This window comes from Talpa occidentalis, unplaced genomic scaffold (assembly GCF_014898055.3).
Source record: "Talpa occidentalis isolate TD23 unplaced genomic scaffold, MPIMG_talOcc4v2.1 talOcc4.8, whole genome shotgun sequence".
NCBI lineage: Eukaryota > Metazoa > Chordata > Mammalia > Eulipotyphla > Talpidae > Talpa > Talpa occidentalis.
Window position 1 is genome coordinate 20578168 of NW_023605194.1, and position 24765 is coordinate 20602932.

The following is a 24765-nucleotide window of genomic DNA, read 5'->3' on the forward strand; positions in this document are numbered from 1 at the left end:
AAGGTGACAGAAAAGTGTCCTTTTTGTCCAGGGCCTGGTCTGGAGCCCTTTCCACAGGGCAGAGCAGACATGCGGCACAGCCCAGATCTGGAAGCCAGAACAGGAAAGGGGCCTGGGTGACAGGTTCTGAAAACGACTGAGTGCCCAGCCAGGTCTGTCGATGGTGTTAGCCTCTGTCTCTGGCTGAAGTGTGATTGATCTGAGTTCCAGCCATAATGAACTGAGGGAGTGTGAGGAGCAAGGTGGCCTGAGAGTCCAACAAGCTGCAGCTTTTCATCCTCCCTCCCTTCCCCCCTTCCTTATTCACTTATTTTTGCAACAACCTTTCTTGGGACTAGACTTGAATCATTCTGGGAGAAGGAATCTGTGCTCTATAAGCTGTTTCTCTGTTTTTGTAATTTACTTTTTTGGCTCCCCCCCCAGTTTCCTAGTGAAGAGCTTTTTGAACAATCTCAGCCTTGTCTGGATGCCTGAGATTTGCCCACATTTGGGCCAAGAGAGCCAAGGGGTTCCAGGGCCCCTGGAAATTTAGCATGGTGGGCCAGCAGCTGTCTCAGCTGGATTTGCAGGAAACAGCTGGTGGAGCCAGGGCAGAGAGAGGTGAAACCTCGAGAGAGGAAGGGATTGAGAAAGGGAGAGGAATGGGAGCAGCTGCAGTTGCTAAGCTCCTCCTGCCTCGGCTCCTCCATCTCCGGGCCTGTCCAGGCTCCATCTCACCGCCCTGGCTTTACTCAAAAAGAAACAAACCAGTTAAAGTGATGTCTCAGGGACTATAACCAGCAGGCGTGGGCAGGGAATCAGACTTGGGGCTCTTACCTTGGAGCCTGGGGTGTGCTCACCTGCAAAGCTTAATAGCACCTGGGATACGATTCAGCTAGAGGGGGATTATGCCGCCAGACACACACTCGACCATGGCTGTTTGGGGATGAGATCCAGTCAGGATACACGGCATTCAATTGAAATAGCAGAGAAGTGGAGGAATTTGAACTACTTCTGTTAGTTTAGTAAACTGAGAACCTCTCAGAGATTTGTGCGGCTTTCTCCTGTGCCTTTGTGGAAGCCCTTCCCCACCCCCATCTCCTTTGCTTGGGTAAGCAGTGATTTTGTACTTAGAGACTTGGAATGATGCAACAAGGGGAAAGCAAGTCCTTTTTTGACTTACTGCTAACTGGCCCTGTAGAAAAAACAGCTGGAGTTGGGAAGGTGTTGGAGTCTTTCAGAAAGTTTTTTGGGGTACCCTCTCCTAACCCACTATTGTTTTGCAGACTCAAGCTTGGTTCCTGGGCAGCAGCGGTTAAATTGAAATCTCGATTCTCTTGGTAACTTGATGGCTTAGTTTAGGCCTCGGGTTGCTGTTCCATGAACTGCCTTGAAATTTAATCACCCAAATTTATTTCCTAGAGTGTTTTTCACCATCTCCTCCTCTAGGCCCATTAGTCACCATCCCGTGACCTGACAGAGTGATTATTAAAGACCCTGTGGTTCCCTTTCAGTAGATTTAGGGGTGTTGGTAACTCAGAAGACAAGTTCTAACTTGAGTCACAGTTGGGTGAATTTTCCCTCAATTGGTTGTGAATCTTCCCTAAGGGCAGCCTCCCTAGGCTTGGGAGAATAACACCGAGACCCTCCTGTTCTCTCTTCAGAACTCCAGAGATGGTTACTGGGTTCTTCTAGGGCTGAGGGTTTTATTGTTCTTTGCCCTGGGGCACATCATGGACTTCTCCCAACTTCAATTTCCCTTTTAGAGAAACGGGGATAATGCATTCACGGAAAGGAGGGCTGAGCCTGCATATAGGCAGCCAAATGTCAGCTCCTTCCCGTCCAGCTGGGACAAGACCCAGGCCTTCCTCCTGGGGTCTCAGGAGAGAATTTTTTATCAATCTGATTAGAAACATTCTTACAAAAATTTTATTTCCAGAGTGACTCCACAAAGGAAAAATGTTTAACTGTCTCCCCTTCCAACCTAGTCTTTCTTTAAAGTAGGAGTTGCAAACTTACAGGATTATAGGTGCTGGGCAGGTAATTCTTAGCCAGCTGGCTGAGCAATGTGGGGGACAGCAGGGTACCAGCTCTGTGAACAGGAGACATGGTCAGCTGGAAGCAGACGTCTATAGGTCAGAATAAGACCCAGGGCGGTCTTCCCCCTTTCTAAAGAAAAGCCAGAGGTCAGTACATTTTGATGAAGTTTTAAATTTTAAACACTTTCAGCAAATGAAACATCTTAAAGTGTGGGGTGAGTGCAAGTGTGGCTTTCTGCTGGTTAGAGTCACAAGTCTGCCCCGGGCAGGTACTGGAAGGCGTGCTGGTCTTTGTGGCTGCTGCCTGCCCTCCCCCAGGACAGGACATTCCTGGCCTCTGCCGTCTTGACCTCTCCAGGAGCTGCTCCTCTCCTGCAGACATGTTATTCTGTAGAAACCTCAACAACAAGTCAAAAGATGAGTTTCCTGCTCTTAATAGATAATTTTTATTGGTTTTGCAATAAACGTATGAAATAGAAACAATAGCAATAAACCAGCTCAACAAGAAATCGAAAGGCCCAGGCCCCCAAAGCCCTTCCCGCCTCTTCTTAATGAGTCTCTAATTTATGGACCGACTAGCAGGCCCACTTTTCTTTTTCCAGGCTTTGCAAACTTTTCCATCTCAGAGGCTCGTGTGCTCTGGAGGCTTGCGTGCTGCTTTCCACATAGCTGCAGCGATGGCAGCCAGGACGTGGCAGTGCCAGGCGTGAGGGGGAGCTGCCTGGGGCTTGGCAGTCTGGACTCAGTCCTGTTTCCTCTGACTTAGAGGGCCTGTCCCCTTTTAATTTCAGATTTATCCATAGAGGGCAGAAAGAGAGCGACCAGGATGAAAACTCACGAAGAAATGGCCAAAGGCTGCAGTTTAACTTTTGGAGAGCAAAATGACCAGAGGGTGGGCACGAAAAACATCTAGAGACAGGGGGTGGGCGGTTAGGGAGGAGGAGGTGGGGGATGTTTACCTTTTAAACACTTGACCTTTAACTTTTGGATTTTTTTTTTATTTTGTGCAGAATATTTTAAGTCTATGGTGCTAAGCCTTTTATGAGGACCCAAATATTCATGCCCTCTGTCTGCTAATCAGCACCAGGGCAGGATGTGTGTGTGTGTGTGTGTGTGTGTGTGTGTGTGTGTGTGTGTGTGTGTGGTGGGGGATGGAGGTGAGTAGGGGCTGGGGGGCAGTTATCTTGGTATCCTTCTGCCAAAGATGAGAACTCCTTGCTGCTGTTCTCAGTGGCAAGTCAAGCAAACTGGAGGCCCTGGGTCCCTGCCTGCGGGTATTTACTTGCAGGGTTACTGGGAGTGTCAGATGAGTGATAGCTCAGAGTCAGCAGGGGTGCTCCTTATGAATATTTCCCCTGAGGCCTGCAGTCCTAAGAACAGGTTATCTGTGTTCCTGACCATGCCTCAAAGAAAGTGCAGGCCTCCTCAGGGCTCATGTCTCAAGAGTAGGAGTGGGGAAAAAAAAAAACAAATAGGTTTTCCATACTCACCCCTTCAGAACTGGCTGGCCCCAGGGTCTGTGAGCATGACAAAGACCCTGGCAGTCATGGCAGGAGGCAGATAGGCCTTCCACAGAGGATGTCTATGCGCATCTCCCCAAGCCCTTCTTGGCCCTCCAATGTTGTCCACCTCCCCCATTCCGGCCAAGCCCTGACCAAGGGGTGACCTGTAGGTGAATCTCCGCAAGGGTTCACAGATAGGAAAGGGCTGCCCATTTCTCCAGGGCCTCATCTCTCTGCCGCTCTCCTCCTGCTAACCCCATTCCACCCTCCTCAGTGGGCTTGGGGGAAAAAGACCGCTGACTTTGCAACCCACAGCCCCTGAAAGCCCCCGTCTATGGCATGCTGTTATACTTCGAGGACACAGGACTGTGAACTCGAAATTGTCTCGCCTTTGTCACCTCCTGGCAGGTCTTTAGAGCTCGGGGAAACAGCCGAGCGGTACAAATCGCAGCGCGTGGTAAAGCCCCCCTTACTCCTGATGGGCTGCCTGACTCATATCCGTTTCCCTGGCAAAAAATAAGTTTTTGTTATTGCTGGCTTGGCAGAAGCACGGAAGAGTGCGCGAGGATCTACTACCCCATGCATCACTGGCCAAATTGCCTGAGAAATCCCAGCTCTAGAACTTTTCATCGTTGGCTGTGATGTACGGGGCAGAGCCACCGCTCCGTTTCCCGTGCGGGGCTCAGCGACACTGGCACTTAGCAGACCTGCTCTGCTTGCAACTCTGGGCAAATGCGGCCTCTCCTTTCCCTTCCTTCCTCTTGGCCCCTTATCCTTTATCTCTCCCATCCCCCGGTCTGCTCATCAACCCCCTCCCTGCCTCTACCCAGCAGAGCCATAGCTGGAGAATCAGGAGGAGGCCCACAATGTCATTTCCCCATCACTCTGCAGACGATTCCACACTAATGTTCTTTTAATGCTGTGATGCCGCACTAATTAATAAGCATCCTGCACAGAGGCCTCGCCTCGCCTCTCCTCCTCTCTCCTCCCCTTCCCTCCCTGCCCCTCCCCGCCAGCCCTCGAGAAGGCCTCGTGACATCCTGGCATCTGGCAGCAGAGAAAGGATTTCGCTCCTCTACCTGGGCTGCCTGATATTGCTATGAGAGATAACTGTATACGAACCAATAATCTAGCCTGACAATCCAATTTACTGACCAATAGCGCACAATCCACCATGTCATCGGCTGTGGGGAGGCCCATAAATTAGTTCCTAGTAATTTATTCTGATCAATAGAATGGGCAAAGTCACTTGTCTCTTTAATCAAAGGCCCTCTCAGAGATGTCAGTGCAGGCAGCTACGTGGGAGGGAGGAGGATCCATGAGCAACTGGGAGGTGGGAACTAGGCACCACTCCGGGAGCCCTGGCTCCCAGAATCCAGCAAAGGCTCCCCAAAACAGAGCTGGATAGGAGGAACCCATGGTCCAAGCTGACTCTGCTTCCTTTGGCCACCCCCACCATGAAGGATTGACCTTGAAACAAGTCCATGATAGAAGTGGCCAGGATGGCAGGTAACAAGAAATAGACTTGCAACACTGCATTGGGCCCTGGGGTCATCTTGTCCCTTTGACCGGCCAGTGTCTTCCTCCCTTGGTCACAGGAGACCCACCAGCCCTTGTGCTCACGCTTCTATAAACAGACGGTACATGGCATGGTGGATAAGAGCCGGATTGCCTGGCTTTGAATGGTGATGCCAAAATTTCCTGGGTGTGAGATCTCGGGCAAGCTGCTTACCGTTCTGACATTTTTCCCTCTTCTATAAAGTGGGGTTAACCATAGTATCTGCCTCACCGGGTTATTAAGAGGATTCAATAAATTAATATATGATATATATTAAATTAATATAAAATTAAATCAATAAGCTGATGTGCAAAGTGCTTAGAACAGTGTCCGACACTTAGGAAGCTCTACATCAAGTGCTTGTTAAACAATACAAGTGATGAAGAAAAAAATGTGATTCTTTCTGAAGATATGCCAAGTCCTTGAGATGCTCTGCTTCCTGAAGACTGCTCTTCCTACCCACCTCCCCCTCCTGTCCTCCTTGTCCAAAGGAGACAGAGAAAGGAAGAATTACTGGTGCTCCTGAAGTGACAGAGACACCAAAGACTCCTGTGCCAGGTTGATTCCCTCCTCGGGGCCCTCGGGGCAGAGCCAGTGCATCGACTTTGAGGGAAGATGTGGATTTTACTTTAGATTTTGCTTTAGAGAAAAGGAGTCTGTTGCTAGAGAGTGGGGAGGGAGAGGATGGCCATTGCCCGTGTTGGCTGAGGGGATGCCCAGGGGGCAGGAGGCAGAGCTCTCTGAGCAGGACCAAGGAAAGCAGAGCAATGGTGCTAGGTCTGTCACTAGGGTCCCCCAGCTCTGCCACTCATCACTGTGTGACTTTGGCTAGTCAAGTGATGTCTCTGATTCGGATTCTGGATCTGAGATGTGAAGTAGAGGACAGAGTGGTCTCGGAAGTCCTTCCTGACTCTGATGCTCTGAAATTCTGCCTGGTCCATGAAGGAGTCTGTTGACTGTCTCCTGCTTCCACTCAACCCTGTGCTCCCCACTTCATCTGAAAGTCTCTGAAACCCAGTGCCAGCAGCGTAAGGAAATTTCATGTCTCAGAAATATATGTTGTAGTCCCTAAATGAAACTGATGTATTTGGTGGAATAGGGGTGGTGGTGACAGTCAACTCCTTGGGGATAAGGGCTCCTGGCCCCTGACCCCAATTATGACTAGGTTCCTGGACATATAAGAGGCCAGGAGCCTCTGTTCTGTCAACAAGGTCAAGGCCAGGACTTCTGATTTTAGGGAATCTCTAGGGCCTTCTCTGTTCCATCCACCTGCCCTTAGGACTGCCTCTGGGTAGGGCACTCCTTAGTAAGGAAACAGCCTCACTGAAGCACAGAGAGGAAACTGAGTCAAAACCCCACCTGAAATTCCAATTCCAGCAACTATCCCTGGATCTCCATCCTGGACTCCTGCCTCCCCATAACCGAGCCCTCATATGTGCCCAACTCAGGCCTGGTATATCCATCAGAGGTGAGCTGGAGGGCTGGGGTATAGCCGTCATTGGGGTGATGGGGCCAGGTTGGAGGCCTGAGGCCAGCCCAGGGTGGCTGCATGGCAGGTGGACACAGTTTCTGGTGAGCAGGATTCTGGCACCCTCTACTGACCCCGTGGCGGGAGACAGCTGGTCAACCAGGCTGGGGCTGCAGCCACAGGAAGGGGGAGGGGTGGGGCCCAGGACCAAGCGCAGTTTACCAGTCAAAAGAGCAGCTCCCCTCTCCGAATAGATCATTTTTATTGGTTTTGCAATAAGCTTATGAGACAGGAACAATCGCAATAAACAAACCGAACAAGAAATCGAAAAGATGGGCCCCGAAAGCTGTTACTGAGCCCTTCTCACCTTCTCTTAATGAGTCTCTAATTTACAACAAACTCAGCAGCCTAGCACATTCAGGGTTCCCTGGTCCAGGATGAGAACCTATACCTGTCTTGTGTGTGTGTGGTCTGTCATCTCCAGGCCCTGAGACCTGGCCTCCTAAGAGGCAGGAGGCTCCAGTGGGAGGAAGTGGCCTGGAGAAGTCTTAGAACAGGGCTGGGACTTCAACACTGGCTACCTCAGAAAAGATCTGGGTTCTCTACCATCCCTCACCACATCTCTTCGGAATGGATGGGGCTGACTCTGGAGGGTCTACCTCCCCCAAACTTCTTCTCAGCCCTAAGCTACTGATGCAGACACAGAAATCCTTTTCCTTTCAGATTTGCAGATGAGGTCCTTGCAGGGGAGATTGGGATAGCTGGGGGCTTCTGAACCCCCAACTGCATGCTTCTCAGATAGGATGGGCATCTTTGTTGGGGGCTGGGGTTTTTCTTCCTTGAGAGGACTCTATCTTAGAGTAGAGTCATGTCTGTCCCAACCCCACTCCCTAAGACTTAGGGGGGGCCTGGAAGGGGGCCAATTGCTCCTCAGGAATGCACTTCTATGAGGCCAGGGGAGTCTTTTCTTGTAGGCAGGGGATTCCTGGGGAGAGATTTGCATCTCTTCAAGCCCCCTGGTCAGGGTGGTGTTTACCCATCTCAGCTTGGGCCTGTGGGAAGGCAGAGCTGCATTTCCACCATAGACTGGTGCTCCCTTAGGCATTCATTTTCTCTAGTCTTTTATCACTCAGTGACTCTGAAGCCTTTTCCTAATGCAGCCACCTGTTCTTCTACCTGTTCCTGCTCGAAGTTTGTGTCACCCCCCTGTGCCTTTCCTGGCTGCTGAGCATGAGACAGCGTTCCCAGGGATCAGACCTACTGTCTGGCTCAGGATTGTCCGGGTTGTGGTGGACCAGGGCTTTCTGCAAGGAAGCCAGTCTCGCCTCGAGATGCCTGTAATCCCAGGGATGGTCACAAGATGTCAGTGTGAGGCCGCGGAAATGACTTGTCCTGGGGCAGAGAGCTAAAAGGGAGTCTGGAGAAGTAGTGGCAAGGTCTGAGGGGGTCTTGGCAGCCAGTTGAAAGCAGTCCCTTCTGCAGGTGCCAGCCCTGGCCTTTCCACTCCACCTGCAAACTCTTCGCCACACTCCATCTTTCTGCTGTGCCCCCAGTTCTTTGCTCCTAAAAGCCCTCTCATGCCCAGCTCTGGGAAGGATGGGGGGGCTTCTGTCCCTCCTGCATGCAGGTCCCTGTGTTGGCAAGTACAGTGCATGCTTGTGTGGTCCTGCGTGTGTCAGTGTGGGAGTGGCAGGCACCATAGACAGGGTACTCAAAAGCCGGGGTGTGCTTGCTTGGGGCAACTTTCTATGTGTGAGACTCTGCAAGGAATTCTATCTGCCTCAGAAATGAGAAATTCAGACATGCAAGGAGAACTTGGAGGTCTCCAAGTCTTGTTTATAGATGTGGAAGTAAAGGCTCAGAGAAAGCAAGTGGCTTGCCCAAGGCCACACAGCAGGCTATATTTGGAGCCCTGGTCTTCTGCCTCCCAGCCCTGTGCATGTAGGTTTCTGACCAGGTATGTTTCCAGGACTGTGTGTCTGGTATACCTTTGTCTTAGAGATTTATTTGCAGCAGCCCTAAAAGCTCCCCAATGGCCCAGTCATCAGCCAGCAAGGTTCTGAACAGAATCAGAAGGCTGCAGGAAGAGAGAGAGGAGGGAGAAAGGGAGGAAGAAAGGAAGGCAGGGCTGTGTATATACGTGTGAGCACATGTATCTCTCTGTTTTACTGTGGCAGTGGGTAGATGCCGGCAGGTGGGTGTGTCTGTGATTGTCGGTGTCAGAGACCCTGATTCTGGCGTGCGTGTTTGACTATGTGTGTGTGTGCATGCCACGTGTGTGTGTGCATGGGACCTGTGTGAGTGGCTGCTTGGAGTCAAGGCCTCTGGGGAGGTGCCGGTGCTGCAGGCCGGTGGTGTGTGAGTGATGGTGTGTGCCAGCTGCCGGCGTGCGTGTCAGTGGCTCTGGAGTGGGCATCAGTCAGTGACTGTGTGAGTGACTGGGGGTGTCGGTGAGGATATGAGTGCGTGAATGTGAAAGGAAGGCTGCTCCCACCTCCTTGTCCCCCACTAGACTGTCCCCTGTGGCCCTTAGGGGTTCTGTGTCCCCACCCCAGCAGCAGTGAAATCCTTTATCGGTTGAGGCACCAGCCCCCGTGTCGGAATTTCAAGGTTCCTGTCGGTTCCATCCATCTTCCGGGGCCTCCTGGTATTAGCATTGATCTACAGGGGAAATGGAGAGCGCGGCTGGGTTATTACGCACCCGCCCGCCTTCCCTGGGCCGTGATTGAGTGCACACAGAGAATTTTTGAAACATGGCCACCCTAACTTATTCTGTCTTCCTGCCAATAGCGTGGCGTGGGTCCAAATTACGGGTCGATACCAGTTGATCTTTTTATGTTAAACTGTGATGAAGTCGCTTCTATGTGAAATGGGATTGGGCCCTGGGCCCTCTTTTAATGCAGGACTTTTGGGGTGGAAAAGGGGGGATGGGGAGGGAACAAGGGGAGCAGTCCATGGGGAAAATGGAGGTGGGGACCTGAGGGCAGCTGGTATGAGCAGGCGTGCCCACGGGGCAGTCAGAGCTGGCTGCACTGGCCGACCTGTTCCTGCCTGGTGTCTCCCCTGTGACCCTCACCAACTGAGGACCCTCAGGGCCCCCCCACCATACTTTCCATCAGAGAGCCACTCTGGCCCTGGCGAGGCCCCTCCCCATCCCCTCCTAGGATAGAATTCCATTTCCCTCCAGCCCCCCTTACCCTTCTCCTCCACCCGCCCTCCACACACACCTGCACCATCAAACGGGTTTGTCTTTAACCTCCAAACAGGGAACTTTAATTAAAGAGACAGTGACCCCTTTTATGAGTTTGGCCGAGTTAGGTTTCAGGGCCCTTGTTACTAGCGGCTCACATAACGCTAACAAAAGCTTGCAGGCCCCAAGAGGAGCCCGTCTCCCTCATAGACACTGCAGCAGGGGCACAGGGTGGGCTGGGGGGCGGCAAGGGGTAAGGGGAGGCATCCTCGAGTCTGGTCAGGAATCACAGTGACCTGTGAGGCAGTCACTGGATGGAGGGTGGAGGAGGGGCAGACTGGAGACAGGGGGGTTCACTGCCTTTCTGCAGTGCATTTGGGGCACAACTCCTACCCACAGGCCTACCATCTGGACCCTCCAGTGGGGTGTCTGCTTCCCATGTGAAATGGCTGGGGCTGAGCTGGCTCACGGAAGGGCCAGAGCTCACGCCCTGTTTGCTTGTTGGCTGGTATTACAAGACGAGATGTGATTTCCCAGAGGAATAGATTGCAGAGAACTTACTCTAAGAACAGTCAATTTTTTTTTGTTTTACTCACATATTTAAAGGAAAAGTGACTCTATGATAAAACATAATTGCTAATAACTATAATAACACCACTCAACATAAGGCATGAAACACAAATTCTGTCCTGAATCTGGAGGTGCAAACGCTGCATGACACACACACTGCTTGGAAGGGGGCTCCCCTTCCACATACAGGGAAGATATCAAATTTGGGACTCAGGGGGCCTCCTGCACACCACCTCCCCCACCTCCATCTCCTGTAAAGACCCCAAATGCAGAAAACTATTGGGTTAGTGTTAGGAGTCTGAAGGGCCCTTATCTTCCATCTAATCACCTCTTAACTGTTGATTTTTAACTAGGGCTTCTCTAGGCCCTATAAGAGATGTTTTCTTGCCCTTTGATCTAGTTCTTTGATATCCTTTGTGAATTCTTCAAGCTGGAGAGGACTGCCCAATCTGCCACACGAATTCATTCAACAAACACCAGGGGCTGTTAAAAGGAATCTGTCTATAATTGATGACTTCCGAAAAGGTGGCTTTCCTTCCATTGGGGTACACCTCCATAACCATAGGCCGATAAGTTGTCAACTATCTACATGGGGACCTGGCCACCTAAATGGTAATCCAGGGTCACCTCTGACTGGAAATGGGGCTTAAACCCAAACTAGCAAATTTGTGGAGGCGCACCTCAAGGCCAAAGTTGTGTAACACGATCCTCACCACCCCCTCCACTTCTGCTGCCACCCATGGGCCCCTAATTCCTCCTGGTGACACATGTGCTTGGCATGTGGGAACACGCAGGTGGAATGTGAGTACATCTGTGGGAAACCAAGTGACCCCACACAAGGGGGAGCACACAGACCACCATATGTGACGTAATCACATCCTGGGTGCTCACTCCCACGTGCAGACCTCCGTCATGCACACCCCTGCTCATGTGAGGGCCTGTCTGTGTGTGCCCGTAGTTCGGCACCCACAGAGAGAGGTCACAGCCCCTTCCCGCCTCCCTGGGGGAGGGATCTGGAGGCCAGAGAGGTTGGGGAGTAATTAGTTTTGGCGTTTCCTACCTCTGCTGCCTGGGAAGCATTCTCTGTTTCATCTTCAGTCTGATCAATCCCCAGTCATGTGCCTTTCCACATGGACGCCCCTGGCCCCCAACTCACCACACTCTTGAAAACTTCGTTAGTGCCATTAATCTGCTGACCCAGGCAAATCACCGTCCTTTCCTGCAACTCAGCCTCTCAACCCATCCTGAGATTTCCCCCCCCCCTCCGCTAACTCTGGATCTGCTGAGACCCCCATCCCCCCAGGGGTGGCTTCCTCTCCTCCCCAAGTTCCTCTTATCTCTTTCTGTCTGATGGCTTCTTGGCCTCCCCCCCCCAACAGCCCCATCACCCCCAACTTGGGATCCTCCTTCCTGTCCACACACTCACCGATTTCCAAGTGTGTCCTCCACATGTGAATCCCAGCACTTTGTGGTTGAGGAGTTTAGCCCAAATCAGCCATCAGATCCCCTGAAGTAAAAGGGTAGAGGTGCCTGCAAGCTGGTGGTGCAGGGCCTGGGGTCAGGCTCTGGCAGTGGGAACAAGCTGCACAAAGAACTGTGGTGAGGGCGTATCATGCTCCAGGTACTGTACTAGGCACTTTGAAACACTTAAGTAATTTAATCCTCACCACCTGAGAGGCAGGCATTCATTCTCCCATTTTAAGGATAAGGGGCATTGAGGCTTTGAGAGATTACTTGCTAATGAGCAGCAGAGCCAAGCTTAGGACTCGGATCTGAGTGGTTGTAAAAGCGTGCTCTCGAGGTCATCCAGAAGGGAAGAGGACCCCCACCTTTGAGCTTGGTTCCAGGTGTTCCCCCTAGACATGTTTTATGTGAAGGAGATCCTGACCGACGTTTGCCTCTCCTTTTCCTCTGCTAGGCCAGACTGGGTCTGGGATATGCGTGTGAGTGTGAGTGTGTTTGTGTGTGTGTGTCCTCTTCCTCTCAGCCCAGAAAGGGTTCATGGTGGCTAGGGCCCTGTCTGGGGCTCCACATACATACACCCTGATGCCGGGTACAGCCTCTTAGTTGGCTCCAAGCTTGCAGAAGAAGGCCCTGCTCCGAGGCCTTGTGGCCAACGCACTGGCCCATTGTTCAGGCGGGAACAAAGACTGAGGGTTTAAGCTGACTGACCAGGCAGCTCTGCCAAGCAGAAAAGACCGCCCCCTCGAAGCTGGGCCCAGTTGGGGGCAGGAGGGGGACCGAGAGAAAGGGGACAGGGAACCTTTGAAAGTAACTAATTAAAGGACCTTTGCCTGCCCCCTCCCCCTGGGAGCCTAATCTCTCTGGGGCAGCAGCCAGACAATGTGCCCCTCCACCCCACCCCCCTCACCGGAGTTTTAAAACAAGAGACAACTTGAAGTTAATGAGCGCCACCTGACGGGGGTCCCCTAATGAGAGGGGGCTGCTGGGCGCCTCACACATTCTCTGGTTCCATGAATAGCGCCCCCCACCCCCTGAGTTTTATTCATCTCGGGCCAGGGGCAGGGGGCAGAAAGGAAGGGAGCTTTCTCAGCTTGGGGCACGTGGACTGTGGTGCAGGAGAGGACCCCACATCCTCCTCCCTCCCAGCCATGCTCAGCTCTGAAGACTGAGCCCCCGCTTCTGCCTGAGACCTGGGAGGGCCCAGGCCTTGGCCGGGTGGTTCAGGCCACCTGCTCTGGGGGCCCTCGGTCACCAGTGTGGATGCTGCCTTTTTCCAACAAGGCACCAAGGCAGAAGAGGGCAGCTTGGGGTTGCTGGATGGGGCCTGGGGCCAGGCTCAGGGGTCATGTGGAAGTGGGATTGAAAGTTGCTTTTGTGGAGAGATAAAGCTGACTCTTATCTGTAGGTTTCAAATTTACATTGTTCCTTCCCATGCACCAAACCATTTTTTCCCCTAGGTAAAAAAAAATGAAAAGTCCCGCTGGTATATTTAGGTACTCTCTACTCTCCCTGCCTCGTCCATATAGTTCTTGGCCCTGGGCCCATCTCAGATTTCCCCACGCCTGACTCCTATCTGGTCCCAACCTGAAGCTCATCTCTGATGCCCCATCTCCTGTTTCCCTGGCTCTGACCTTGTCACCAAGAGTGCCTTCTCTCTCACACTCAGACTCTGCTGTTCCCAGACTGGGTGGGACCCTCAGGAGAGAAATCCAGCTTCCTGGAGCACACATGAGGGTGTGGAGCACCCTGGGGAGTGGGGAGAGAGGGGAATGGTGAATGGCCCCAAACCTCTGCCTCATCCCACCACTCTTCCCCATATAACTCCCTAAACCCACCATCCATCCTGAAACCCCACCCCACAGTACTGTACTGTGGGGTGTACTGGAGCCCACAGTAGAACTGAGAGAATTCGAGATGCTCTGCCTCAGCCGAGGAGTCTGGGAAGCAGGGACTTGGCGCTCAGACCTGGAGATGACCAGTATGTCCAGAGTGACACCGCAGAATTCTCCCCCTGGAGCCCCCCCACCCCCAAAGGCTGGAACTGAGGTGGTAGCAGTTGAAGGGCCTAGGTGGGGGGGAGAAAGAGACCAGACAGAATGGGGTCTCCAGCCAGCAGAGAGGCATGGACAGAGGTGACTAATTTCCCAACTACTCATGGTGAAAATATCACATTTCATGCTTTGTTGCCGATTCATAGAAAAATCCTATTAAAACCGGGTGGATTATTTATACAGTTTAAACAAATGATGATCAAAGATTTAGCACGTTTTGAAAAGAACCCAGAGTCATGCAGGCTGACTGGTGGCTTATCCAGAGCTGGGTGGACAAGTGGAAGGTGTGGGCATGCCTTGGTAGGAGGGCGGGGCAGGCTTGGATCCTTTGGCCTGGGGTGAGGAGGGGTGGACTACTGTTGTTCTTTCCAGCAGGGGGCGCCCTCCCCCCAATGTTGCTACCCCTCCCTCCTAATCAAAGCCCCACAGCTGGGCAACATTTCATGTCCCTTTTTGTCTGTGCATGGACCTGTCTCAAACGCCCCTGGACAAGCAGTTGTGAGTTGTTAGTGTTAGTGGGACTGTGCTCGTGTGGCTGGGCTTTGCACCTGGACGTGCACGATACCGCCCTGCGTGTAACTGTGCATGCTGGTCCAGCATCCTCGTCTGGGGCCAAATGGGCCTGCCTGCCAGTGCATCTCTGCTGGGTTCCCTATTATTTGTCTTTTTATGAGTCCCATGCTGAAAGTCTTGTCATCATACAAAAAGCTTTTTGCACACACGGCACTTGCACACGCGGGGACGTGACTCACACCTGTTCGTGCAGAGGGCCACTTTCTGGGAGGCAGCTCCTAAGGACTTAGGTTGGGGTAGTGGGAAATGGTAGGTGGCTGGAAGTACAGGCCCCCCTCTAGCAGGTGTTGGGAGATCCTAGCCTTGGAGGCATTGCTTGACATGGTTCCCCAAACTCAACTCTAAGACAGCCACAGAACCTCCTGAATCTACCAATCCTAGCTCCCTTGGGGGTATACCCCCCCCATGGTCTGTCACCCTGAGGAAGGGGTGCTAAGTAGTTGAGGTCCCTGGCTGAAGGTCAGCCTAGAGCCATGTGGTGAAAAAGTGGAGTCCAGATCAGCCCCAGGAGTTGGGGGAGGGGGGTCAGAGAGAGGGGTGGATGGTGCCTGCGGCAGGGACAGAGTGGCCCTGCATCCTGTGCCCCTGCCCTTGTCCCTGCCCACCAGGCCGTCCTGCCTCAGCAGTTTTATTACCCAGGGGGAGATAACACCCTGGGGGGAGGCAGCCTGTTCTGAAGGGGAATGTACTCACCCCACCCCACCCCACCCCCTACACACATACTCCAGCCTCAGGGTCAGCCAGAGACTAGCTGGATTTCTGGTCTGATGGCTTCTCAGGGGGCTAAGCCAAGATTTCCCAGGAGACCCTGGGGAGGGCCCTGCACAAGAAGGGGCAGAGAAGAAGCCACAGAAGAAGGAGAGATGGCATCTAGAGGGAGAGGGTCTCCCCTTCAAGGGAGGAAGGAGGAAGTTTTGATCAGTGTTGGGAACAGCAGATCCGCCCTCCAGGAGGGCCCCTGACTGGGGTAGAGGGGCGCGGGAATGACCTCGCACCTGACGTGCTGTGAGCTCTCCCTGCTGCTGCTGGGTCTGGGGGACTTGCCGTTTCTTTACCACTTGGTTTGCTTGTGCATTTATTTCTGGTCGGGGTCCCGCATGGGGTGCACTCCCAGGGCCTGTGCAGCTAACCAGGGAGTGAGCCTGGCTGGGGGACACCATGTCACTTCATCGTGGAGGCCCTGGCCTATTTGTCTTCCCCCAGACCGCACCCCTGACTCTCTCCCTTCTTTTTCTTTTCTTTTTTAAGAGAGAAAACAGGCCACATCTGGGATCCTGCAACAGCCGTGAGTAGAACAATCGCTTGTGTCTGGAGCATCCATCATGGGCCGAGGTCCTACAGCAGCTTGGCCTGAAGGAGCCACCACCATCACCGCTGCCTTCACCGCGGCCCGTGCTTTATTAGAATTTATATGTTGCCCCGATTGAGGGGGAAAATAATTAACACCCCTACAAATATATCGTAAACAAAATATTTATTAGAAATAAATAACTCATTTATTTTACATATTTCATTTCAACAATAACATTACCCAATTTATCATTTAACATTTTTGCAAGACAACTTAACGACTACTTATTAGCATTTCCATTTTTCACCCGCGCACCATAAAGCACGGGCTCTCCCCAAATGGCCTAGCACAGGCCGAGCCAGGAGCTCAGAAGACCCCAGAAAGCACTGTGGACCCCCTGCATCCCCCTCCCATATCCTCGAACACACTTAGGACAAACATTCCACACCAAATGCGTGTAGCCACCTTCAGACATTGACACCTTCTATAAGCCACAAGCCGCTGCCCTCCCAGAGTTCACACCCCAGAAAAGATAGGCACAGATGCACGAGCTGCTACCTAACTATGGACACAGACCCAGCATCCATGTGCATGCTTGCACACACAGGCGCCCACCTGCACATGAGAGTCGCTGGCTGTGTCCTTATGCCAACCTCAGACCTCACACGTGTAGGAATCACCACCTCATCCTTCTTCTGTGCACACGTGTGTGGGGTCTGAGCCCCTCTAGCTCCTGCCTGTGGTCCTCCCATCTGTGCCCCTCATGTGTTTCCTCCTACTCAGCAAGGATTTCTTGGGGTCAAGTACCCATTTCACTCCAAACTTAGCCTTTTAGGGGGTCATCCTAAAGAACCTGGCCTGGGTTTCTCTCTCTACACCCCAACCCCAAATGTGTTCTCTGGGAAGAAAGTGTGTGACCTAGGTCTCAGCCGCTGGGGTCCTGGCTTAAGTTCAGAGCTGGAGTGCTGGGTTACAAAGGAAGGGTTTGGATCTGGGTGCTGATGTTCAGTACATTTGAGGCTCTCCTGAGTCCCTCAGGGTGAAGGCTGAGCCAGCTTCCCAGGCCCCCTTCCTTCCTGGCTAACACTCCCCTGCCAAAGGAAGGAAAGAAGGGAGCAGGGAGCCAATACCCCAGTCTGGGCTGGGAGATACTTCCCCATCCTCCCACCCCTAGCACTGACCAGGCGCCTGGCGGGAGGGAGGGTGTCCCTAATTATTTATGGAATCAAACCGTAGCCCCCACCCCATCTCAATCCTAAATAGCACATGTCCCTAGAGCGTCTGCATATTTCTGTGTGCAGAGACAAACGGAAGGAACAGATGGGTGCACACCCCTCAAGGACACACACGGGTGCACATATATGTGCCTCTCTGTGCATTCTGCCCAGACTGACTAGAGGCCCTCGCCCCTGGCACCAGTCACAACAGTTGGGAGATTAAGGTCTGTTTGAGTGCTGGGACATTCCCCCTCGAGTGCACAGCCTCTCGCTGGGAGGTGGAGGTAGGAGGCTGGTGGCTGGGGGGCCTGGGGCCGGGGAGACAGGGCAAGGGGCCCTCAGAGTCAGCCTAGCCCGAGCTGGGGGCAGGGCCTGGGGGAACACACACAATGGCTGGAGGTTGGAGGGTCTGAAACAGGAGACTTTAATAAAAGCCACTGACAGCAAATAAAGCTGCCAGGGGAGTCCCATTACCCACAACAAGGACCCTTTGTCAGCTGAGCAGGACTGAACTGACCCTTCTCCACTGGCCTGGCCCCGTACCCACCCACACTGGGCCCCCTCTCTCTTGCCGGCTCCATGTCCCCCCTCCCCAGTCCAGCACCAGGCAGCTCAGGGCTCGCCAGTGCTGAGGGAACCCAGCTTGATGTTCCCCCAGACTGCTGGTCCCTCTCTATGTCTGCCCCTAATTGCTCTAGTTTCTGATGCCACTAGCCTTTGGTTACTTTGTCCTCTTAATACGTGTTCAGTAACTGCAGGAGCAGCTTCTGTTAAGTGAGTGGGGAAACTGAGGCATGGTATGGGTTCCATCCACCCAGTCTAGTGGTGGGAAGGAGCCATTGCTGACCTAATCCTGCTACAGAACCTGGCATGTTCCTTAGTCCTGAGACTGTCCTGGCCCTCCCTGGGCCCCAGCAGCGGCCCCAACACTGAGTATATCAGAAAGACTGCAGCACAGGGGGCAGGAAGACCTGAGTTGAGTCCTGGAGCTAAAGCTTAGTGGTGGTTTGTCCTTGGGCGAGTCATTTCTCCTCTCTGGGCCCCTGTTTGCCAGCCTTTAGAGTGAGGCAGATTTGAAAGTGACCTGATATGTGAGACTTAGTGACCTGGTGTGTGCAGCACTTACAAACTTTGAAGTACCCACGAATGGGGCCTCCCCAGGTGGCGCAGGCGGTTGAGCTCAGCGCTGTGAAGCTGTCTGCAGCCTCTGCAGCGCTGGTTCGATCCCGGCCAGCCGGCGAGGGTCCCACATGACACAGAGGACCTCTCCTGTCGTGCCCGTTGCTTCCCTCAGCAGTGTATTTCGTCAGTCTGCCTGTTCTGTTCCCCGCTTTATCTCTGGTGAATCCTCTCACCTCCCGTGAATCTGGCCTGTACCACGGTTCTTGTATAAATAAATAAATAAATCTTTAAAGTACCCAGGAATGAGGGTGGTTGTAACTACTTACCAGTTCAAAATCAAACCGTTCCTTGAACACCGATCTTTACAGATACTGAGTCCTGCTCTGATTTCTGTAATGGGACAATATTATAAAGGATGCAGGAAGCTCGATAAATAATTGTGAAATGAAAAATTGCAGAAAGGGATGGAAGCTATTCTAATCCCTGACCTTCGCTAACAATTGGCCTGATTGGTGGAGAAATATGGGAGAGCCATGAGGAAGAGAAAAAGTTGGGGGTCAGACCACTGGCCTGCAGTTTGGAAATATTTGGGGGGATTGGGAAAAAGTGAGTTCCCAGTAGGGGGCCTCTGAAAGCAGAGTTGGGGTGTGTAGAGAGAAAGTTTCTCAGGTTGGGTGCTGAGTTAAAGAGATGGAAAGCCGGCAACTCGTGAGATTCGGGGTCACCACTTGCAGGGCGAGATGGAGCCTGAGATGGGGCTTGGAAGCTGGGGGTCCGGCCATGACAAGCCCCTCCCCAGTCCAGCAGGAGGGGATGCTGGTGCAGGGCGGGGAGGGAGATTAGGAGGCGCTCTCAATTGCCTTAATGGGCTCTAAGAGGCGGGATCCTATTACAGCTCGGGGTGCCCCGGGGTGCCTTGCTGGGAAGACAAGCTAATCTGCCATGCAAATTAAATCCTGCCTCAAGACGCAAGGCCTGCTTAATGTGATCCATTACACAGTTTACTTGTTTATATCTAATATTGGAACAGGCAGCCCGGGCGGGCGGCAGCGGCAGGCGGAGCGGCCCAAAAGCAGGAGAGTAAATTACCAGCAAAATGAGCTTTTCCATCCTCAGCCGCCGCCCGCGCCTTCCCTGCTCCGTGCGCCCGGGCGCCCCCTCCCGCCCGCCCGCGGCGTCCCCTGGCTCTCCTGGCTGGCGGCTCTCGCCGCCGCTCGGTCTTCAAGCCTTTCTTCTCTTTGTCTTTCTCTTTCTCTCCCTGTCCTTTGACTGTGTCTGTGCCCTCACCTCCTGTCTCAGCCTCGTCTTCTCTCTTCTGTCTTTCTGGACGTTTCTTTCTGCCCCGCGTGGGTTTCTCTCACTCCTGGCTCTTCTCTCTGCGGCTGGCTCTCCCCCCACCCCCGCAGCAGGGCCAGAGACCAAGGGAGAGGCCAGGCAGCTGTGTCATGCTGTGGAGGGTGAGCCCAGGCTTGGGGTGCCCGTTTGTGCATACCCACCTGGGGGAGCCCTGAAAGAGACTGAGGTTTAGAGGGCCTGGCTTGGGGCTCAGTGAGCTCCTAGCTACTGTTTTGCAAGCAACATTATCCTTGATTGAGGGTATGTGTGACCTTGAGGAAGCATCCTGTGACCCTGGCCATGTGTGGGCACGGGTGGGTGGGGGCCTGCCCCTGTGTGCCTGCTTGGGGCAGTGTTTTAACAAACCCTGGGAGATGTTTCCCACCTCTTCCCAATGCACATGTTCAGCTGGGCTTTTACCCTCTTACCCTCCTGGGTTAGCCTTTCAGGGATGTGGGCCTCCCCTCACCTTCTTCCCACTTCTTGTTGTAGCTCCTTGGAAAGAGCCCCAAGGATCTCAGTGCCCCAGGATCACTAACATCCACTCTCGGCGTCTCTGGGGGCCAGTGCTTTGCCCTACTCTGTCCCTGTGCAGCTCCTCATCTCACGCTGGCCTGTACCCCTCTCTGGATCTGCTACCCCTCTGGCTGGACTTTCCTGAGGCCCAGAGAGTCAGAGGCTCGAGTCAGAGGCTCACAGACTGAGAGATGGGGGACAAAAACTTACAGAGAGGTGAGGGAGACACACAGAGAAAGACCGAAGAGGTGAGATTAAGGCAGATGCAGTGGACAAGGTCGGGGCCTGCAGGAGGCGACAGACGTGGGCACAGGCGACAGACGTGGGCACAGGTCAGGGGCCAGGCAGCGGGGTGGGGGATGGCTGGGCTGAGGATCGGTGGCTAAGAGCTTATACTTAAGCTCACGAGGCCACACACCTCGTGGGCTGTTCCAAACTCTAAAGTTGTTTGGACCTGGCAGGACAAGAAGGCTTAATGGAGTAGCTGCCCTGGGGCCTCATCCTGAGGAGGCAACATGCATAGCTTAGGCCTAAGCTTCTGGACCCCTGGCCTGTGCCTGTGGTCCCAAGAGAAGAAGCCCTTGCCACAAGGTTCCCAGAGTCTTGGGCCCTTGGGGCGGACAGGGGTGGACAGGGGCAGGGGGAGAGAAAGCTCCCACAGTCCAGGATGTGCACAGCTGCTGCACGCGTGCCTGCCCGCACACACACTCACTCACACGTGCCAGGCTGGAGGCTTGCCAGAGAGGCTCCCCTGGCCCTGGTCCATGGCGCTTGTCCTGCAGCCTAGCCACACTCTCTATGCCTGGGACTCCTGACTCCTTCCTGTTCCCCACGTGCCTCGGCCCCTCCCAGGCCAGGGAGCAAAGCTGACCCCTACTTTCCCAACCCCCCATCTTCTGAGACTGCTGACCCCCACCCTTTTATTCCCTCTGATCCCCCAGAGCCCCCAGTCCTCCAATTCCAGGCACATGTCTTCTTGTCCATGACCCTTGGCTCTGATTGGGGGTTGGAGGGGTCCTGAGGAGTGGGGTCCGTAGGAGGAAAGGTGTGAGTCTGTATGTCTGTGTGGAATGGGGGCTGTTTAGATAAACAGATGGCAACAAATGGCATAAAATTATATACCCATAATGTCAGTTCATAACATTTTGTTCGACATACTTGATTTAATCGCTTAGCTGACGATTTGGCTTTTGGGCCCATATGGTGGGGAATGAAGCTGCGTGGCACCCGCTCCAATCTGGCTCTTTTATCACCAAGGCTGGGGGGCGGGGATGGGGGGGTCGGAGAGGGGGAGGAGAGGGATGCAGATGGAAAGAGAATGAGCTGACAGGAGGGGGGCCGGGGAGGGGGTGGCTGTAGGGACTGAAGGGGACTGGACCCTGGCAGAGAGGAGAAGGATGTCTGGAGATGGTGTGGGAGGGGCTCGAGTCAGCCGAATGGGCCGGGTTGTCCCCACAAGAGATCTGGACTCCATGGCTGACCTCGCTAGACTCTGGCACTTGGGTCACAGATCTGCTTCCCTGAACCTGTCTTTTTCTCTCTTCAAAACCAAGCCCTGGATGCCCAGCTCCTGATCTCTGGGGTTATCCCCACCACTTGCCAAACTGAGCGATGTATGTGTGCGCGTGTAGGTGTGTGCTTGTACGCCTGTGCTGGTGCGCATGAGCCAGGTGTGGGGAGACTGAGATCCGGTGAGCTGAGTTAGGTCTGCACCGATGGCCCGACTTCCACTCTGAGAAACTGGGAGAGGGCTGACCAGGGGCTGGTGGCTATTTGTGACTGAGATTTGATTGTGAGTGGGGTGCATTATGTTCCGTCTGACTGGGACTTGGGATGTGTGCAAGTATGAGTGACGTGTGAGTTTGTGTGGTGATGAAGGTGTGAGAGCGTGTGACAGTGGCGGGTGGTCTGAGAGTTGTGTGGGGTGTGACTGAGTGTGTGAATGGGTCAGGCAAGTTGCAGCGCATAGTAGGTGCTCAAACTGCTGAGTAGGTACATCCTGCTACCTCTCAGTGGTTTGTCCTGGGTATGAATGCTGGCCTGGGGGTGGTGTGTACTTGTGCACAGGCACACACACACACACACACACACACGCATGCATGTACACACTGGGCAATTTCAGGAGGTTTGCAGCATGCACACCTAGTCCCTACTAGCATGTGACACTTCTTCAGGGGCCCATCCTGTACTCTGCAGACAAGACAGGCCCTACACAGATGCCTCCTCAAATCCCCCAGCACCCACCCTGAGTCTTTACTCACCTGGACTCTTCTGGGGCTCTGAGAAGAAAGCCAGGGCCTTCCTCCACGAGATACCCCTCCCTTCCCCATTGCCTGTCCGGCCTGCATATGCCCAGTCCACCCCCCTCCTGGTCTGGGAGCTGCGCCAGCCCCCCCAAGCACCGCAAATCTGGGCCCCACTCAGCGCCCATCACTCACATCACAGCCTCATCTGCCCCCTGCTGAGCGCCGCCCCCGAGGCTCTGGAATGGGGTGAGGAGCCCGCTCAGGATGGGGGAGACACCTGCGGGGGTGGGAACTTGCTTTCCTCTTCTACCTCCCTGGGACCCTTTCCTCCAACCCCGACCTCCCGGGCTGTGCTCAGAGTCTTGCGGCCCATCTGCCCTTCCTGAGTTTCTGCCGCAGGTTTTCTCTGTCCCTCCCCCCGTGTCTTCCTGAAGGCCACCTTCCCTCTGCTGCTCTCCCTGCTTGGCCTTTTGCCACGTTTCTGATCCTCCTTGCCAGTGCTTTTCTCTCCTTGTGCCTTTGGTCGTTCCTCTAGGGGTCTCTGAAGGTGGAGACCAGGGCTGGGGTGGGGCTGGAATCGACACCCCTCGGTGGTTTTTTCCATCTGGGAAACTCCATCACCACCCTTCCCTCACGGCAAGGAGACAGGGGTGTGGCGGGTGGCAGTGGGGAGTGACAGGGCCCCACGGCTGCTCTTCGCATCCCAAGGCCATTAGTTCCCGCAGATGCTGTCATGGGTCCAAACCCTCCTCTCCTTCTCAGAGCACTTGGTCACGCATTCATCTGACAATCAGGAGTGCACTTGACCTGCCAGGCGCTGTACTGACGCATAGAACAAGATGCTGTAGACTCTGTCCTTGAGGGTCTCCTTCCCCCTCAGGAGACATTTCTCATGGGTGTGCAAGCAGAGGAGGACGTGGTGTTTCAGGGGATGGGCGGGAGACCCCAGGGAGGCCCAAAGGAGGCAGAATTATACGGGGAGGGTTGCGGAGACCTGGCCAGAAACTTTACAAGGGGATGCTCGCCTTCATCAAAGTATTTTCTTTTTCTACTTACAAAAATAATACCCTGCAAAAAGGCACAGAAAAATTTAAGGGAGAACAGGAACAAAATAGAATCTGTTAAGAAAGTTTCAGGGAGTTCACGCTTCAGATGGGTGGAGTTTTACTAAGTAAATTATGTAGAAATAGGGAGAGGTTGGAGAAGGGTATTCCAGGCAGGGATGGGGCATGGGCCAGCCACCCGGATTTACATGCAGGATCTTTGGTAGCTGTAAGTTCCTGTGGTGCCCTATAGGCTGTCTTAGGGCTTTGGGCCTTGTTCTATAGGCAAGGAGAAGCCATGCTGGAGGCTAGAGTCAGGTGAATGGTATCATCCTGTTTTCTATTTTAGAGCAATTGTTCTGGAGGATGAAGTGGAGGCAGTTGAGACTCATCAGGGAGAGCAGTCAGGAAATGAGTCCAGTTGTCCAAGAGAGGCAATGAGAGGTGGTGACAGGAGAGTTACAGGGATAGAGGATACAGAAAGAAGAGAAAACGCTGGGAAGGCAGAATGAATAGGATTGGAGACCGGCTCCATGTGGGCATGGGGATGGCAGAGGGGAGGAAACAAGTATGAAGCCCAGGACTTTGACTTGGTCACTAGATGGAAAATTCCTTGAAAGAGGAGCAGGGTTGGGGTGGCACGGGGGGACGGCTGGGTTTGACTTCGGACATACTGAATGTGAGATAGAAACAGGAACGTGGAGGTGTTAGTTGACAGTGGAATGCAGGGAATACCAGTGTTTGGGATGCAAATGTAGAGGTCATTGTTCGATTCTGTGGATCAGTCAACAAATCTCTGTTGAGGGTCTATAGTGGACTGGGCTGGGGATGTTTCTGTGAGTGCATGAGCCAGGCTGCATGAACCCTTCCCTGTAGGGTTCACGTCATCAGTGGAGAGGTGGTATCTGAGCGTGGGTGAACTTCAGAGGGAGAAGAGAGGAAGGTGCTAGAGCACAGGGTCATAGGGCTGGAAGAGGGGAAGCCGGAGAACCAGCGTTTCTTGTGGCTCTCATGCTGTGCAAGGTCATCTAGTACTTGCTCTGGTACCCCCTGAGACAAGCTTTGTTGTCTCCTGTGGTGTCCATTCTCCAGGCCTGCTCCCATTGTGCCCAGCGCCCCTCAGAGGGTGTGAGGCAGCCAGGCTCCCGGCACTTGCCCTACTTCCAGCAGACTCTGGTTCTGTCTGACACGTATATTCTTCCCAAGGTCCTGACATTGCTCGAAAGAATGAGATTCCTGCCAGGTCTTCGATTTCCTTCATGATCTGGCTCCCGCCCTGTTACCCAGCCTCATCTTCAGACCAGCCTCCCAGAAGCCCCTGTGCCCATCTTTCCAAACTGACTCCCAATTCCTGATTAGCCCTTGTTCTCTCGCGCCTTCGAGCCTCACACATGCTGTTTCTCCTGATACCATCTCCCTCTCCCACCAGCGGGCCCACCTGACTCTTAGTGTCATAGCTCAAGTAAGTGCCTCCCATACGGGGACCTTCTCTGTCTGCCAGAGGTCTTTGGGGACATCTCTTTAGACCACGGACTTCTCTTTAGGACGGCCATATTGGTTAGATGTCTTTTACTTTCTGTCTCTGCCTCTAGATAAGGGAG

The 24765-nt window shown here is 53.5% G+C and overlaps 1 long non-coding RNA gene across 1 annotated transcript in view; it reads left to right on the forward strand.

Annotated features, from left to right (window-relative positions):
• The window catches only part of LOC129145023 (uncharacterized), a 78919-nt gene extending 63098 nt beyond the window's left edge, over nt 1-15821 (forward strand). The window contains exon 3 of the long non-coding RNA XR_008549997.1: nt 15643-15821. This is a non-coding gene — a long non-coding RNA (uncharacterized LOC129145023). The remainder of the gene's footprint in view (nt 1-15642) is intronic.
• The last annotated feature ends 8944 nt before the right edge of the window (nt 15822-24765 follow it).